Source organism: Sinocyclocheilus grahami, unplaced genomic scaffold (assembly GCF_001515645.1).
Source record: "Sinocyclocheilus grahami isolate Dianchi unplaced genomic scaffold, SAMN03320097.WGS_v1.1 scaffold972.1, whole genome shotgun sequence".
Classification (NCBI taxonomy): Eukaryota; Metazoa; Chordata; class Actinopteri; order Cypriniformes; family Cyprinidae; genus Sinocyclocheilus; species Sinocyclocheilus grahami.
In genome coordinates this window covers 812,654-832,920 of record NW_015506151.1, presented here as the reverse complement: position 1 = coordinate 832,920, position 20,267 = coordinate 812,654, and the positions used below count along the sequence as shown (strand labels likewise).

Below are 20,267 nucleotides of genomic sequence, written 5' to 3'. Positions count from 1 at the left end.
TGAAGGTGAGGTACTCACCTTCATATTTTTTCATTAAATAACTTATAAAGTAATTTGAAAACCTTGTGTGAGACGTAATTTCACAAACAGCGCGAGTGAATCACCACTCTCTCAAAATACGGCTTCAAATCAGCACACATTGCGTTTGTCTATAAGCGAGCTGCACGCTGTACAGTTGACAGGAATTGTCACTTGCACAATCGAGGCAGTGTCACATCGTCACTAAAGTTTATAAATTGCATTACTTTTTAATTCTTGCCAGTGTTTAACCATTCAGTGCTCGCACGCTCTCCTGGAGACCGTGCGCTCATGCACATACATAATTCCAGGTTCACATTTCTCTGTTTGTAGTGCAAACGTGGTGCGTATTTTTTCCGAGCTCATGTTAATGGATTAAAGCGTTCACTGCACACAGTTGTGGTCCGGCAGTGCGTTCCAGTAGCCGCACCGAGTCTATTGCTGCGCTGCAAGCGCTGAATTAAAGTGACAGCGCATTTTTTGCAGTAAATATGAACATGGATCATTGTTGAAAAGTTGTTTCAGAGGCTGAACAAGTTATTACATTTTGATTAAAGACTTTTTCTTATTAACGTACATTACTAAAATAATCCACAAGACCAGAAACATGTATTAAGAAAGTCAATACGGTTTTCATTTCATGTTCACTGAAATTCACACAAATGTCTGGTCACATACTGTATCTTAACAAACACTGATTGATCATTCAGTTAGCATCACCCATATCACTCCAGCAACTGATTAATCACTAGTTAACGTCACTCAATTGATCTCCATCATCCAATCAGCTGTGTTCTTGTACGCAGACACACACAAAAACACGTACACAATGTCTGGTTGCATTCCTAGAGCACTCCGTTTCAGATACGAAATGCCATTATTTTCCCAGAATACTACCCGGAAGCAATAACGAAAGCCTTGGTTTCCAAGAGAAGATCAAATTTCCTCTGTTTAAAGGACACGAACCAGAGTGCATCTGGCTCTTTCCTCATCTCTCTTCTGTGCTGAGCACAGGTCACCGAGGTCAGGTTAGAGCCATCGGCAGGAAGTGTGGGTACCGCTAATGGTGATGTATGCCTGTCGACAGCAGTTATTGATCATGAACTTTGCTCTTTGCATCAGTGAAGCAGACAAATACATTCACTTCAATGCATTAGCACAACAACATCTACCATCTGAGGTCAGAGTCCATGCCAATTTTGTTAACATTTTTTTAATAGAATATCTAACTGCAATATCTTGGCTATATATTGGAACATCTCTATTTACTGACTACAAATGCATTTCCTGAAGGAAACAGCAGTGCTGTCAAAGCAACAAAAGAACACTCGTTAATGCATTGGCTGAAATGTCACAGAGACAAATCTTGTTTTCTATCAGCTGTGCATTAACACATAATGTGGTTTTTGTGCCTATGCAGTGTAGACGACACTCTGTGTCTGTATACACAAAAAGATGTAAAAGACCAACTGCAATTCAGAATGCAATATTACTGACATCATTGCAGTGTTACATTGATTAAAAATATATTAACAATGGGAATTTCAAATGTAATTAATAAATTAGGTGGTAGAAATTAATTTTAATTAAATATTTTTTTTTAAGTATAAAGTTATTTGAATACAAATGTTTGCATTTAAATGGACAACAAAAAGCTGATAATGATGAAACAAAATGACTTATTTAAAAAAAAGCAAGAAAATTACATTTAGATGAGATTTTAAAATTGCCAGGTAGCGATGCACCGATCGATCGGCCAGGGATCGGAATTGGCCGATTTTCCTCATGATCGGCAATGATCGGCGACCGGCCGGTCAGTCTCACTTCTTTCCGATTCCGAGCCGATCCGTTTTGTTAGCAACGGCACAGGCAATAACATCAGCCGCGCATTCTCACTCTCATCTCTCCGACGACCCCTTCTCTCTCACACGCGTCTCATTCGCTCCGGTTAAATAGTGCTTGTATTGCGCATTATTTTAGTCATTCCCGCAGGTTTTGTGCTTACACCAAACGCGTGTGCACCACCACTGATCTATATTAGTGGAGTGCACAATCCGCTTGTCAACAGCTTGTGAGTCACAAATACCAAAATGAGTGGCTAACTGCGCTAAAACGTTCAAATACATACAAAATTGTCAAAATGCCCGTCTTGGCAAGTATCCAGTTAAACACAGTCAGTTTTGGAACGTTAAATAGTTGAGAAAGAGAACGCATGTTGTGAAACAGTATATTGGGTCCGTGGATAAACTCTTAAAGAGACCGCAGTCCAATATTCCTGCTGCTGTCTGTCATGTTAATCAAAGAACAAAAGACAAAGAAAATAATTTTCTGCTCTTGACTGAATACGTTTTATAACTTTAATGGTAAGCATTAATCTGTATTTAATTTTTACAATGAAGACTACAGAAATTAAAGTAATCAAATGTAAAATAACACTGGATGTGTTATTTTACATTTGATTACTTTAATTTCTGTAGTATTACTTACCTGAATAAAAACTTAGTTTTATAGCTCTTTATTCTATTGCATTTATTTGTGCTGTTGTTTGCAATTTTTTTATTTGTTCTTATTTTATTACTGACTTTTTACTTCAACTTTGTGTTGAAGAAAAGTAGATTTTTGTTTGTATATGCTGTCAATTATAGTTCTTAGAAAGAAAATCAGAATCGGCAAAAATCGGTATCGGCAGATCACACTAACAAAAAAATCGGAAATCAAAATCGGCCAAGAAAATTGCAATCGGTGCATCTCTATTGCCAGGTTTTATAAAAGTTTTTACATGCTTTGGTGATGCTAGTGCAAAATAAATTACATTACACATATGGGAGCTCTTGCTGACCTTTTGCACTTACAGTCGCTTACCATCAATCACAGCACCAGCCTTTAATTACCCCGCAACAAACCTAAACCTCCTGCATCGTGACAAGGGGAAACTATTACACTGTTTTTACTTTTTCTTCCATCAGTCCAGTAACTTTTCCTTCCAGCAGAAAAAGCATGTGATCAGATTTAAACACACATACGATAAAGAACCTGATCTGATTCTTCAGGCATAAGGTGTGTCTTATGTAAACATTCAGAAAACATATAGCCGTATCCTCTCTGAGGGATTTCTCACACGTTTAGACTACGGATGTCAACGATTAATCGACGATCGATTAATTGTCGATAAGAGATGCAATCGATTAAAGCTATCATGGTCGATTAAGTGCGAGCGGCTGTGAGTGACGGTGACGGTATATAAATGCATCATCATTCACTCATAATTACAAATTACCCAGATAGCAAGAACGTTTGGGCCAAATGTGGTTGATAGCTGTCACATTTGGCCTAGGTATGGCATGGCTGAGCACATATGGGCCAAACTTTAACCGTATATGTTTTGCCATGGATTTAGAATTGGAGGGAATTTTCTTTTGGATGACAATTTTTTTAGGTATATGGCCCAGATGATAGCACACAACTGAGAGCCATATGTGGCTTGGCTATGGCACACGATGGAATAACACGATGGCTTTTATTTGGAAAAACACATATAAACTGCTGGCAGGTTAGTGGCAGTCCACATCTCAGCCCATTCAACAATGCTATTGGTTGCTTTGTGTCTTCCCTTATTCCTTTTGGTGGATTACTGAAGTGACATGTGGACATGTGGCCAAGTATGGTGACCCATACTCAGAATTAGTGCTCTGCATTTACCCATCCAAAGTGCACACACACAGCAGTGAACACACACACCGTGAACACACACCCGGAGCAGTGGGCAGCCATTTATGCTGCGGCGCCCGGGGAGCAGTTGGGGGTTCGGTGCCTTGCTCAAGGGCACCTCAGTCGTGGTATTGAAGGTGGGAGAGAGCGCTGTACATTCACTCCCCCCACCTACAATCCCTGCCGGTACGAGACTCGAACCCACAACCTTTGGGTTACGAGTCCGACTCTCTAACCATTAGGCCACGACTTCCCCACGGAAGTCGGATATATTGAAATTGACAATATATCCGTTATTTCCCGCTCTGCTTCCTCTTTCAATCGCCGTTAAAAAAAGATGATGATAATGAAAAGCTCCCTATTTACAACAACAGCCTTTTTGCCCAGACACATTCTTATGCAGGTAAGTGCAGTTTTGGTGTTTTAAATGTTTTCTAGGGGTGTAAGGGTATACTTATTCGTACCGAAAATTGTAATTTTAACCACTGCATGTGCGGAACGTAATCCGTTTCAATTCATAGCCGTAAATAAATCTTCACTATACATTATTACTATACATTACATTCTGTAATCGTAAAGTTTGTGTTTTGATCTTTTCGATAAGAAACAAAGTCTCATCCTTAAAATTATGTATATTTTATCAGGAAATTAAATCCATAAATGCCGTTTTGACGCTCTTTGATGTGGCGTGACAGACCGCTGCAAGCAGAAGTGCAGAGAGCGACACAGTCAGCAAATTTCCTTTGGCGCAGATCTGGATCATATCAACGCACTAAGAATTAATGAGCTACTGGATTCATGAATATTGATCAGGTTGTGTGCGTTTGCTCGAACTGATTCGCTGAAATCAAAACAGGGACGATACTAGGTGAGCACCAGCCAATGAGATTGTCGTTTGCACATTAGTTCCGCCTACTACAGGAAAACCCGGCAGTTCTTAAAAGCTAAAGAATTCCAAAGGAACTCTGTTATTTTTACAGGAAAATACAACAAAGTATATCCTTTACATGTAGCGCATCAATTCTGCATGTTATGTAAGACTCTCACTCGCTCTCGCTCTTTGCTCACAGTGAGAGAATGCAAAGGCGAGTCGTGCGCCTTCACACTAGAAACACATTACGCCAAATACACAAACACAGGTGCGCTGTGCATCCATTCAAATGAACTGAAAAATATCAGATCGCTTGACGGAGAGTGAAACTCTGAAGTGCTCAGTCAGAGTGTTCTGTGAGTGAAAATATATCTGTGCTAATCATATACTCAGCATCCAACTCACACACTGGCGAGTAAAATCTGAGAATTTATTAGCCATCGGCTAATATTAGACATCATTTAGTCGCCCAGAGTGAAGATTTAGTCGCATATGCGAGTGATTTACTCGCAATGTAGAGGGTTGACAGTCTGTGAGCACAAAGCGCATTGTAAGCGCTTCATGTTAAAAACTGCACAGCACAAAGGGAAGATAAATTGATGCGTAGTGTATTATATCTGTGCAACAGTTATTGAGCCTTTCTTTTAACAGTTTTAAATTTCAGTTACTGTGCAAGTTAACACAATTTAGTCTTATCTACGCCCGTGTTTTGTTCTCACAGACACCCGGTAGCAAGTAACAAAACATTAAACTCCGGCAAGAAGATAAAGTCCTTTTTGCAAAATCATAGACATGTATTTACAAATTAAGTATAATGGGAACACAGAATGATCTTGGAGAGAGCTTTACCGAGCTGACTGCTGAACGCGAGCAGGGTTTAAAGGCTGAACGAATGAGTGACAGCCACAGCGGAGAAAAGAGTTTGTGTGAACTTTAATGTAAGGACTTAAATATTCATATGTAGCTCACATTAAGCTATTGTGTGGCTTCAGAAGTAACACAGAATAATTCACACAATCGAAAAAAAAATAATAATAAATTATCGGATTTGGATCGGCTCTCTCTGACCGATACCCGATCCAAGAAAAATGGCAGTATCGGAGCCGATACCCGATATGAATATCGGATCGGTGCATCCCTAATTACAACCGGTTATAACGCGAAATAAACACGCTCATGTCATGTAATCTCAATCAGTTTTGCAACTGCGGAAAAATGCCAATAAAACAGCATTACATTTACCTCGGGCAAGTCATTCAGTGCCCACAGCTTGTTGCTAGAAAATTGCAATGTGCAAATTTGCAGTTTATATGTTTCCATATATTTTTTTAGTGTTGTTATTGTATCTAAAAATAAACAGAAATTGAATTTAATAGATTGGGCTCTGTTGTTAATTGCAGCCTTTAATATTTTAGTAATGTGCTCTAATAGGGCTCCCTATTGTATAGCATTAGCCAAGATAGATTTTTTTTATCCTTAAGAAAATTGTAATTATAATTGAGTTTATTTAAAAGCAGAGCCATCAATTGTTCAGTAAACCACAGTTTATAAAAAAAAGGGGAAAAAAAGCAATTAAATGTTTTCTCCCCCTGCTGTCCCAAAAATGTATGAAACTGTGACTTCAAAACTGAGGTACAATTACACTACTAATGTTTTCATTAATTTTATGTATATTATTACGTATTATGTCTAAAAATAGCCTGTTATTAAAGTAGCTAAAATGTTCCTAATTTAATAAAAAGGCACTCATGTCTTGGGTGATAGAAAAGAATGTGTGCAGTGCTGATTTACACTCATTTATGTGCTTGTCTTGAAATAATATCTATGATACTAATTATGATATACTAATGTTCTTTTTTCTTTTCTTTTTCCTGACAGACTGTGAGTGAGAAAGACTGGTGAGACTTACTAAAAAAATCAACTTATTTTATGTTCTGTATTGTAATTCTGTTATTAAAATTCTACTATAAACATTTTAAAAAATGAGTGTGAATCCATTTTTGTGTTTAAGATTTACTGTGTAATGGGTATTTTAAATAAAAAAGAATGGGTGTGGTGTAAATATGGTTAAATAATGGCATTTGGTTTATCAGCCACATGTGGGCCACATAAGGGCCGTCAGCCCTTTACAGAACTCAGCCATATAAGAATACCATATAAGGTCCATATATCAGCCACATCTGTTTTTATTATTTGGCTCACTCTGGGTTGGGTTATGGCACTGGGTTATGTGGACCAGTTTTGGGCCGGCGAACACAAACTAATCTGGGCCACACTTTAGCTGTTGATATTCGCGCCAAAGGAAATTTGCTGACTGGGTAAGCTTTTAATGTGATTTAAACATTAAAAGTACATTAAAATAGAAACAACACAAAGTTCTTCAACAAGGAATGCAATAGAAATGTAGTAACAGTCATTTCCCCAGATAATGGTTTCATATTTGAAACAATTAGGTGAAGGTTGCAGGGCTGCGGGACACTGCGGGGGAAGGATTCATTCCTACGACTTATTAATTTGTGGCCACTGTCCATGTTTCACTAATTTTATTCCTTAACCCATGATTTAACTAAAATGAGGGAACAAATTAATACATCGAACGAATTCTTAATTCATGGCCATGCAATCTTTCATTTCCCTTCCACATGTTTACCACAGTAAGAGATGCGAAAACAGTGATAAAAAGTGAATGACAATAAAATAAACCTGCGAAATTAGAGGGTTAGACGGTGAGGATTTAGGAAAAGAAACAATGCCTAAATATGATTGAATTTGTGGAAATTCGTGACCAAGAACAAAGCCGCATAAATGTAGGCTATATGGGCTCAAACTGCATCCAAAAGCGATGTAAGATTTTCCAGCTAACCAAATATTCCTCTAATAAACAAAGCTTTTATACCACACTTGTCATAATCAGAGCTTATAATTTGTAAATAAATAATTGCTGGATTCAAAACAGCAACTAAAAGGCGCTGTGACCTAGGGATGCAGCGATTAACCGGTTTCACAATTAACCGCGCTTTAAAATGTCACGGTTAATTCATTGTAAAGGCTCCACTACACCGAGTGTTTCTGTTGCACAGAACGCAACAGTTGCAACTTGCGCTAAAATGAAAAGAAAGTTACTCTAGCGGTGCACCAGCTTAAAATACTGTGCTTATCAGAGACACGGAAGCTACTACACACACTAGATTAACTATGACGGAGGAACCAAACAGCGATCCTTTATTTCCACCAGAGAAATGACTGAAGTCGATAGTGTGGGGCCATTTTGGGTACACCAAGAATGACCAGGGTGTCATTTACATATTGCCGTAAAAACTGCTGCTAAAGAGCGAATACACAGCTTTAAACTATTTTAATGCACGACGTGAAGGCAAGACTGACGCAAAGCTACAGCTCGTTAACTCAGTATTCTGCCCGCTTCAGATCAGACAGATTAAATAGTGTGGTAAGATCACATTTATTTGTATTAATTAATTATAACATTTAGCTACTTGAATTAATTATTCGATCGAGAGAGAGAGAGAGAGAGAAGTGTGTGTGTGAACATGTGAGTTTAGTTAACAGTGATTTTACCCTCTCCTTGTTGATGAATATGTAGCAATTCAGTATCTAAGCTATTTTATTAATAAAAGTCACAGGGCAGGGTTCACAATGTTGTGTTCTTGTGTCCTTTATCTGTTTTGTGTCCTCCTGAATGTTTGTATGTGTGCGCAGTGCGATCTCCGATCTCACAAACCAAAATAATAGACATGATTTTCTCAGGCCACATGTAAAATCATATGAATTATTATAAAAATTATTAAAATGAATGTTTGGATGACAGTTGATTACAATGATAGTTCACTTTATTCCCCTGATTATTAATAGTTTCCCCTGTGGGATAAATAACGTTAATAGTCTTATATTATTAGCCTAATACATTAACATTGTATATATTATTTATTAATAATACAATAACATTGTTATATATTATCCCTTTTATAGTATTATGCATAAGTCAAAAACCAACAAGATTATTTTTTTTCACCATGTTTCCAGTTTTCTGCCTCAGGTCCAAAAGAAATGTAAAGAATCTACAAACTGAAAACATGAAATACTTTTGTGATCTATTTTCATTAGTTATTTTCAAAAGGGAAATACTGACATGTTTACAGAGCAGAGGTCACCTTTTTAATTCCAATTGGAGAGATAGACATTTGTTTGTCTTTATTATTATTTTGTGCTGTATTATTGGTTACCGTGTTATTTCTGTTTCTAAAGGCAGCAATAAATAACACTTTATCTAAAGAGTGTCCATGTGATTTTATACAATAATAATTTTGTGAAATTAATAAATGCATAATAATCGTCATAATCGTGAAATTGTGATTATTTCTCAGACAATAATCGTACCAACAAAATCTATAATCGTTGCATCCCTACTGTGACCGACACTGACTATACGTTTTCCCCGAGCATTCAATGCTGTCACTAAACGGTGATGCCACAATAAGAGCATCCTTCACAAGTTTAGGACCTAACTAGCCTAGGCACAGGTTTTCAAGCCCTGGGACAAAATGGGATGCTTTAAGGAAAATGTATAGCCTATGTAAATAATAGGTCTAAAATAAAAATAACAATTTGTTTTCATTAAAAAAAAAAAAAAAGCGAAATATATCCGACTTAAATAATTAAGCTATGCCTAACAGATTTAAAACAGAAGTGTGGTGTGGCGCTCCGTAAACAAGTTCACGGAAAGGTAAGGATGACAACTCGCATTGTGTTTGTTTGCTTTATTTAGCAAAAGCACAAACCTTGTTTTTATTGTGAGTGTGCGAAAATAAAAGTAAACACTAGTGTGGATTATATCTTACTCCAAAAATGTAGTTTTTTTTGTTTCAGCTGTTCGATCGCCTCGCGCGCACACACCCCACATATTCTAGCAATTCAAACTTACATAAAGCAGTCTGTTCATTATCAAAATAAATGCAGTCAACCAAACATATAAAAGGTTACACTGGTCAGTTTAAATAGACCGTAGTATACCGTTCCACTCTGCTCTTATGCCAAGGACTTTTTTGCTCATGTGAAGAGGATGATGTTTTCCGTCTATATGCGAATGCGTGTAAAGTACAAGCCTAGTTTACATTATAAATAATAGTTTAACATTCAAATACATTGCGAATATGGAAACATTTGGATTTGTGCCGAATGAGACGCTAGCAATAACCTCCAAATACATCGTCAAACCCGCGGTCGCTCCGTCTCGTATGCACGCACGCATGCACTGTCACGATCTAATGCACTGTAAATGCCGGGTTATTAAAAACAAATAGGCCTACCGCAAAGCAAAAATGTGAAATCTGACATTTTCCGGAACAGGATCAAATTAAGTACTGGTCATAATACTCGGTATAAAAATGTTTGATGTGAGCAACAGTGTGTTTTGCTGCAGCAGCACTGATGGAAGCGGTTCACTGACTGCGCAGCACAGCCACACGCGCCACAGTTACGTTTGGGATAATATTATTTTTAATGCCATAATGTCAGTTGAAAACATTGCAATTGTGTTTTAAAATACAACAGCGAGCACCACAAAACCATTTAAAGAGGCACGTTCAGCGTTCTCCGTGATGGGATAGGAAACAGTCAACAAAGTAAAATGATCTCAGACGAGCTCTCCATGTTATCAAATGATCATAATCACATCTATTCATTTTTACAATCCTGCTACTAGCATTTTATTCAGACTAAAACCACTTTAATTCGGGTGAGAAAGCGGGGGGTTTTTTGAGTGGCTTTTGCACATCCTGTCATGCCGGTGACTGCGTGCTGCTGCAATAGACGCATTTTGCTGCATTAAAGTTAACGATTAATTGATTTAAACGACGATCGATCATGGAAATTATCGAAAATTGACATGCCTAGTTTAGACTGTCAGGTATAGAGACGAGTGTGGGAAGTGGGTGTGTCTGATGACAGTGTGCTTTCCCTAAGGGAAAGTGTTTATAACATGACCACACATTATCTACGGAGGGCTATTCCACCACCCACCAATGACCTTCACCCAGATTATCCCAGAACAACCTACTTGCTCCTTTCAAAATACTGTAACAAAGTGAAGAAATATCACCTCTTATGATGGAATGCATAAAAGCTTGGCTTGAATAAATCAGAATTGGAAACGTATAAAGGTTACAAAAGGCCAGAAGAAATCACAGATCAACACACACACACACACACATTACACAGCAAAAAAACTATTTTGTGGCCGAAAAAGAAGGGATATCCTGTATAGAAGTCACTGTCCAAACAGACAAAGTCAAATTCGAATAGAAAAACGTGCCAGAAAGATCTTGAAATCGCAGCAGCTAGTCCAAACCGGTGAAAGTGCCCTATCCTCTTTATTTGATACGATCCAAATCTAATCCAAAGCAGTTCAAAACAATCCAAGCTTGATCTTCAAAAAAATTCAACCTTTTTTCCTTACAACTCAAAGGTCTAATGTTTTATGGACAATATAGTCAATGTTTTGGGTCCATGAAGGAAACAGTTTTTTCCATTATAGGTGTTACGCACACAGGCGGATGAATTCAAGGTGTGACAACTCAGAACCTCACCCTTTGGAAACAACCTGTGATTTATTTAAACATATAGCTGTATATGGCACCCAGTGTTGACAAATGCCTTTTAACCATCCAGTCTGACAGCTAGTGGTAGCAAACATGGAAATACTTAAGTTAGAGACATAACCCAGCATTCCCTAACCCTACAGCAGCTATTATCGGCCCAATTAAATACACCAGAAAGTGAATAAATAGTTCATGTTTTCAAAAATAGTTCTGGCAAGAATGGCGGCACAGACTTGCTTTTGTCCATAGTCTAGGGGATGAAGCTGAGAGCTCTGTGGCCTTTCTTCCACGCCGCAAGATAAATGTAGTCAGTTTTCCCCAACATTATTGCTCTAATGTGTGCCCCAAAGGGCTTCTAGACATCGCCAAACCCGAAGAAGCATACTGGTTCACCCTGGTAACAAAAAGAGCAATAAAATTCCCCCCGAAAATTACACTACCACTGGCTACTGTTTGGAAACACCCTACCGCATGTGCCGGCACCAACCCACAGCCAATTAGAGACCTTTTGACTTGACTGCATTTCCATTTAAGCTATACCTACATTTGCACACATTTCATGGCCCACTGAAATGTTTAGTTAATGCTGGCAGGTTGCAAGCATTTCCTTCTGCAAAGCTACCTAGGGCCCTCAGTTCTTGAATAAAATGACCTCCAAAACATCTTTGTTTTAATCCCCAAGTGTATTAATTGTCGGCCTGTCTTCCTGGTGCAAGCAGAGTTCAAGGCTACGCCGTTTCTGCTGCTTCTGTAAACTACTCGAGCCTCTGATGTAGATTCAAAGGACAATGGCTGCTGGCCGCCACCTTCTCCATCTGGTGAATCCATCACTTAAAACCCACTCCATGTAGAATAACTATGTCACGCCTTCCCATGTGTCACTGAGGCTAAAGGACAGGGGTTTCAAACTGGAGAAAAAGTGTGCATAACATAAACTGTTAAAGGCAGACATTTAGTTGATCTACAAACCCGATTCCAAAAAAGTTGAGACACTGTACAAATTGCGAATAAAAACAGAATGCAATGATGAGGAAGTTTCAAATTTTAATATTTTATTCAGAATACAACATAGGTGACATATCAAATGTTTAAACTGAGAAAATGTATCATTTTAAGGGAAAAATAAGTTGATTTTAAATTTCATGGCATCAACACATCTCAAAAAAGTTGGGACAAGGCCATATTTACCACTGTGTGGCATCCCCTCTTCTTTTTATAACAGTCTGCAAACGTCTGGGGACTGAGGAGACAAGTTGCTCAAGTTTAGGAATAGGAATGTTGTCCCATTCTTGTCTAATACAGGCTTCTAGTTGCTCAACTGTCTTAGGTCTTCTTTGTCGCATCTTCCTCTTTATGATGCGCCAAATGTTTTCTATGGGTGAAAGATCTGGACTGCAGTGAGCGAGGGTCAGTCACGTGTATGTAGGACGGCCGAACTTAAGGAGCTTCCTGGAACTTACACGATCGACAACCGGCCGTTTTTTGTCTTATTGCAAGCAACTCGTCTCTGTTCTGGACTTGCACAAACTGCGTTGCAATGCAATCGTTTTCCAAAATGTAATTTATGTGAAAATATGAAGTCTGTAAACGCCCGTTAACACAGGCCAGAGACACTGAAGACGGACGCACAGAGAAAAATACTGTACCAGGCAGATCACTCACCATTCATGATGCACGAACTATTGGAAGAAAATCCTCAATATTGATTTGGGGGTTTATATGAATGTGTTTCTGAGGGGAACTGACTGTCTTACGTGGTATTTTCTTTTAATCTCGTCTCTGTATAGTTTATATTAAAGCAGTGTTTCAGCACAGCTCTGCTTTGTTTACAGTGGTAACCAAAGAAGCACTGTATCTGGTGTTCCTGAAGCGCCTCCTGCTGTCAGAGAGTGAATCTGCGTCTCATTCAGAGCTTCTGCTGTTTGCTTCGTTCAGGCATGTAGTATAATTTCACAAAGCTAGTCAGAACATTCTGTTTTTGCTTCAGATTGGGTTATTATTCATTCAAATTATGTAGATGAAATTATATAACTAAATTATATAAATGATATGTATATATAACTAAAATTAAATAATTGTAATTACAGATTTAGGTTAAATAAAGATGTCAGTCTTTATTTTTCTTCTTTTTAGGAAACAAATCAAAGAAAAAATAAACAAATTCTACGGTTCCTAATATTCTGTACGCTGCTCAAAAACAAAATATATTGTGTTCAGCGGAAATATTATTAAATCAAATGATGTATATGAAATTATATAAATGACATGTATATGAATTATATAACTAAAATTAAATAACTGTAATTACAGATTTAGGTTAAATAAAGATGTCAGTCTTTATTTTTCTTCTTTTTAGGAAACAAATCAAAGAAAAAATAAACAAATTCTACGGTTCCTAATATTCTGTACGCTGCTCAAAAACAAAATATATTGTGTACAGCAGAAAAAAGTTTTTTTTTTTTTTTTAACCCAGTCATTTAAAAATAACACATTTTAGAGCTGTAATGACAATACCGTGATATTTTTGCTTAAGGTTATCATACCGTCAAAATCAAAAAAAATTCTCATTAGGCCCATGCCAACACACACACAGTCTGCAGGCTCGTGCAGTGCAGTACAAGTCAAATACAACTTGACGAAGAAGAGGCTGGCACCAATACTAGACAATCATGACACCACTGATAAAACAGATTGAAAGAGAAACAAAGAGGGTGTCTTTACAATGACAATATATAAAGTTTGCTCAAAAAAAAAAAAAAGTGAGTGAAGTAACATGTGGCCAAGTATGGTGACCCATACTCTGAATTAGTGCTCTGCATTTATCCCATCCAAAGCGCACACACACACACACACAGCAGTGAACACACACACACACCATGAACACACACCCGGAGCAGTGGGCAGGCATTTTGTTTTTGCTGCGGCACCCGGGGAGTGGTTGGGGGTTCGGTGCCTTGCTCAAGGGCACCTTGAGTCGTGGTATTGAAGGTGGGAGAGAGCGCTGTACATTCACTCCCCCCACCTACAATCCCTGCCGGTACGAGACTCGAACCCACAACCTTTGGGTTACGAGTCCGACCCTCTAACCATTAGGCCACGCCTTCCCCCTGCTATCTCATGACCCCTTCACACAAGCGCTTGTCAGTTTGGGCATCTGTTGTTGCAGTCTCCATTATTTTGTTGTTGTTTTATTTTTTTAGGAACACTGTGCCCCCTTCAAATGCTAGGAGGCATGAAGCGACGAGCATGGGATCGTCAAAGAAACTGAAATGACTGAAATGAAAATACGCGTCATATTTAACCACTAAATATATTGTATTTTGCATAAAGAAAAAGTATTCTAGAACCATTGCATTTTTTCATTTCATTATTTTTAATGACAATCAAGCCCATTTTCTTCAAACAAACAAATAAATAAATAACAATATTGTAAATATAATGTATAAATTATAATTTAGAATATAAAAAAATTTCATCATGGATAATATTAAATTTTAATATAAAATAAATGTAAAATGTATTAAAATTAATTAGAATATTTCCATAGCATTACGCTGCATAAATCACCAATGATTATATTAGGATGGGATCGTCAAAGAAACTGAAATGACTGAAATGAAAATACGCGTCATATTTAACCACTAAATATATTGTATTTTGCATAAAGAAAAAGTATTCTAGAACCATTGCATTTTTTCATTTCATTATTTTTATGACAATCAAGCCCATTTTCTTCAAACAAACAAATAAATAAATAACAATATTGTAAATATAATGTATAAATTATAATTTAGAATATAAAAAAAGTCATCATGGATAATATTAAATTTTAATATAAAATAAATGTAAAATGTATTAAAATTAATTAGAATATTTCCATAGCATTACGCTGCATAAATCACCAATGATTATATTAGATTTAATCTAATATAATCATTGGTTATTTATGCACCATATCGCAATGATAACATTCAATATTTTATCATTTATATTTCTTTAATGTAAAATTATATATATTATAATATAATATTTTTATATAATATTTTCCCCCACCCCATTAGATTATATTATACAAAATATATTTTTTAATTATTAGAATATTGTACTATTGTATTATATAAATTGAAATTAGAATAATGTTATTAAAAGCCATAATGGATGGACTATTATATTATATTACATTACATTACAATTATATAAGAAAGGGGAAACATGACAACCCCTAGACTCCAGTGGAGTCCCAGTTTCATTGCATTAATGTAATGAAACTTGGGAGAAATTGTACTTAATTGTCATGAAAATATCACAATGCAAACAGTTTTTCTAAAAACAAGATCTATCTATATTTAAAGTTACCTACTGTAGATGTGGCAAACTGAGAATATCAAACTGGGGGGGACAATAAAAGGTGTACAGCATAGCACTTTTGACAAACTAGAGACATCCTTCACAGTGCTTTCAAGACATCTCTGTTGCCATGGATACAACAGAGGGGTTGTCATGGGCTTGAGGGTTTTGGGTGTTGTCTTCAGACTTGAAACAAGATTACAATTTTTTTTAAGTTACCTACTGTAGATGTGGCAAACTGAGAATATCAAACTGGGGGGGACAATAAAAGGTGTACAGCATAGCACTTTTGACAAACTAGAGACATCCTTCACAGTGCTTTCAAGACATCTCTGTTGCCATGGATACAACAGAGGGGTTGTCATGGGCTTGAGGGTTTTGGGTGTTGTCTTCAGACTTGAAACAAGATTACGGTTTCTCTATCTTATCAAAGCAACATGAGCATGTGATAATCAGACCAGAATATCCAAACTGACTTGACCTTCTCTTACTTTCAATTCTGTAAGCACAGAAAAAGCAAACCAGCTCCACACCCCACAAAAACAGACGCATTACGCATCTTTCTATTTACAACATATTTCATCATACATTATGTGCTCGGGAAACACAGAAACTACACATAAACACCATTTAAAACCTAAAAAAAACACTTAACCAGATTAGCTCAGAGGCAGAGCCCATGGGAGGGTGGAGTCTTGCGTCTGGTATCGGTTGCACTCTGAAAGAAGTCCCGGTATCATGTCTTGGCGCTACTTTGGCATTCTCTAGCACTGAGATACTGCAGATGTGTCAATGTGACCCCACCTCTATAATTAAAGACATCTCCCACACGTCTAATGTCAGCATCTCTACCAGCCTCCCCAATTAGGCAAGACAAACTATCGTTGCTGTGCATGACATGCATGCACACACACCCTTCACATAAAATATCAACCCTCTGCCAAAAAAAAAAAAAAAAGACAAGACCAAGGGCTGGGACTGCAGACAGGAATTCTGGGCCATGCTGGAGGGATTTGGCTTATTGCCCAGCATGTTAAACACAAGAGGTGTGACTAAACGAGAGACGCTGAACGAGACGCTGAACACTGCACGGTGCAACAAATTAATAAGGTCAAACAGCCCTGCATGAGCAGTCGTGGATATAAAGGAATGTGGCAATGGTTTTCGATGCGAACGAACCTGCATTACATCCATGAGCGAGCAGCAATTTCAGTTCTTCACTTTAATACTTACACTGTCACTGCAAGTCTGTGCTTGTAAGCTTGATCATAGAAGAATGCTATAACTGCTTGTTACAGCAATAATTTAAAATGTTGAGGTGGATTGCTTTCAGATATTACCAATGGCATCATTATTCTACTTTGAAATTAATGACAAAGGAGAAAATATTATCACACAAATTATCACAGGAGGATTATTTTAATCATCCAAACCATCAGTAAACAGACCCCACACAGCTTCAGTATCAGTCTATGATCTTTGTGGTAAAGCTAAGGCATGAGAAAACCCAAATGCAAAATCGCTTGACAAGCAGTCTTCTTTGCCAAATTGACATATTTCCTTTTGAAGGAAAGAAGGAAGTTGGAATCACGGTGAAGATTTAAAGGAATAGTTCACCCAAAAATGAAATTTTGCTTAAAGTTTACACACTCTCAGGCAATCCATTATGTAGATGAGTTTGTTTCTTCATTGGAACAGATATGGGGAAATGTAGCATTACATCACTTGCTCACCAATGGATCCTCTGCAGTGAATGGGTGCCGTCAGAATGAGAGTATTTTAGCCAGAAGCAACAGTTTAAAGCTATAACACCTTAATGATGGATTTGTTTATTACAAACGTGCAGCGTTTCACTTTGCAAGACGTTAACTGATGGACTGGAGCTGCGGATTACTATGATGTTTTTATCAGCTTTGAACTCTCATTCTGATGGCACCCATTCACTGCAGAGGATCCATTTCTTGAGCAAGTGATGTAATGCTACATTTCTCCAAATATGTTCAGATGAAGAAACAAACACTACATCAATCTAGATCTTCAATCTACATCTTGAATGGGCTGAGGGCGAGTCCATTTTCAGCAAATTTTCAATTTTGGGTGAACCTTTCTTTTTTTTTAAAAATGGTTTGTTTGTTAATGAAAGGCTTAAAGGGATAGTTCACCCAAAAATGAAAATTCTGTCATTAATTACTCACCCTCATGTCGTTTCAAACCCGTAAGACCTTCGTTCATCTTCGGAACACAAATTAAGATATTTTTGATGGAATCTGAGAGCTGTCTGACCCTGCATAGAAAGCAACGCAACTGTAACGTTCCCAAGTCCAGAAACGTAGCAAGGAGATCTGTAAAATAATCCATGTGACATCAGTGGTTCAACCGCAATTATACGAAGCTACGAGAATACTTTTTGTGTGGCTGAATCAGCTGGAAATAAACAACGTATGCTGTTCTGTGTCAGCTGCATCACGCCGGATCGGTTTCCTACGTTGTTGTGATTTGATCTGAACGGAAACAGCGTATCCGTGTGACGCAGCTGACACAGAACAGCATACGTTGTTTATTTCCAGCTGATTCAGCCACACAAAAAGTATTCTCGTAGCTTCGTATAATTGCGGTTGAACCACTGATGTCACATGGATTATTTTACAGATCTCCTTGCTACGTTTCTGGACTTGGGAACATTTCAGTTGCATTGCTGTCTATGCAGGGTCAGACAGCTCTCAGATTCCATCAAAAATATTTTAATTTGTGTTTAATTTCTGGACTTGGGAACATTTCAGTTGCGTTGCTGTCTATGCAGGGTCAGACAGCTCTCAGATTCCATCAACAATATCTTAATTTGTGTTCCGAAGATGAACGAAGGTCTTACAGGTTTGAAACGACACGAGGGCGAGTAATTAATGACAGAATTTTTGGGTGAACTAACCCTTTAAGTTTAGATGGATATATATTCTAAATGTCCCCTTTGACTATTTTTAGGGGAACACGAACATATTACTACACGACCTCAAATCTAGCAGACTAAATGCCACAAACTCACAGGGTCTTCGTGGATTGGATCATATTCCAAAGAATACCATGGCCTCAGTTTTATCCCCAACAACCGCAGTATCAAGCTTATTACAGGAGAAAAAACTACTACAAAAGCGCCAAAAACCAATGCACACTCCATCATTCAAAACCACAAGTTACTAACAATCACTACGCTCCATTGCACTACACTTACTGCATACTTCTGTTGTGAATGAACACCATCTTGCTCCTGATATTTTATCTCCAAGTCTCACTTTGTAAAACATTTCATTATCAAAACACATGTCACATAAAAAGAAACATTTCTTTTTCAATAAATACCAACATTTCTACTGCAGTGCATGAAAAGTAGATCTTCATTTGGTTAATCATTAACTTCCCTTTGTCCTTCGTGAACTGCAGCAGAACATCAGGTAAAACAGTGACAACTACTGTCTGAATTCAACTGAAGTAAACTAGCATGTAAGTGAGTTTTAAATGGCAACATTGTATCAAACTGTCATGAGCTGGTAAGTGGACTAAAGAGAAACACTATAAAGTGCACTTTCTGAAGTGAACTAGATCAAAGTGATGAAATAATCACAAACAGACAGGGGTTCAACACAAACAAACGTTCTGAAAATGGAAATAAATGTGTTTCATTTGTTTTATAAATCAGACGGGAATCTTTCGCCCACTGAACCGCCGATTTTGCTGGATCTCTATGTCCCACCCTTCAAAGCCAAATCACTTCAAAATAAATCCAAAGTCGGCTGTATTTATAATATTTGTTTTTCTGGACGTGTCATTTAGCTGTCAGTTTGAGGTCTGAGATTGAGAATTTACCTCGTAAACAGTCCCATCCTCCCCGCGAACGCTCTGGGCTCGTGCGCTCTCACTCCACTGTGCAACAATACTGCACGATCCGTCATCCTTCTGGCTTGACATCAGTGCGCATGCGCAAACGTTGGGGCGCATGTTTACATGGGAAATGTAGTTAGAAAACGAGGTGGACACAAAATCTGTTTGGACGTTTAAACCACAATGAAAACAATATTTTTGACATGCATTTCCCATAGTCAGATAAAAATAGACAAATAGACAAGCTTTCATTTGACCTTTTATTTGTATTTTGTTTTAGAAATGGCAATGCCAAAATGAATAATCCTGTTGTGGTCTCAAATCTTGCTTTGTTTTCCATTCTGTAGCATTGAATTACTACAATAATTTCTGCTATAACATGAACCCCTGGAAGTCCTGCCAAATCTCGGGGGTTGATTAGAGTAGATAAACATGAAATTAGTTCACAGCAACACACAATTACGTGACCATTAACATAATGAACACTAATTAGCAAGCAAATCTTACATTTGAGACAAATTTGCATTATTATACAGGGCTGGATGAATACATCACTCCATTTCTTTTTCTTTCTTTCTCTCTTTCTTTCCAGAAAGTATTTATACAATAAGATGTCAATTCTGATGCAACGATAAGAAGCATGGCAGTGCAATAAGTCAAGATGTAAAGTTCATATTACATACAACAATACAAATGAAGAATACTCATTTTACTTTTTTATGCATGAAATAACAATTGAACACTGATGTTCCATTAACAGTCTTTCTCTAAATACTTTGTATACGTCATGTGAGGCTCAATGTAGCTCTCGTTCCACTTAAAAGCAATTGAGGGAA

At 37.5% G+C, this 20,267-nt stretch overlaps 1 protein-coding gene across 1 annotated transcript in view; it reads right to left on the bottom strand.

Moving 5' to 3' along the window:
- Positions 1-19,491, bottom strand: part of daam1a (dishevelled associated activator of morphogenesis 1a) — a 56,695-nt gene extending 37,204 nt beyond the window's left edge. The window contains exon 1 of the mRNA XM_016250168.1: positions 19,417-19,491. The gene's annotated coding sequence lies outside the window, so the exon portion shown is untranslated. The remainder of the gene's footprint in view (positions 1-19,416) is intronic.
- Between the last annotated feature and the right edge of the window lie 776 nt (positions 19,492-20,267).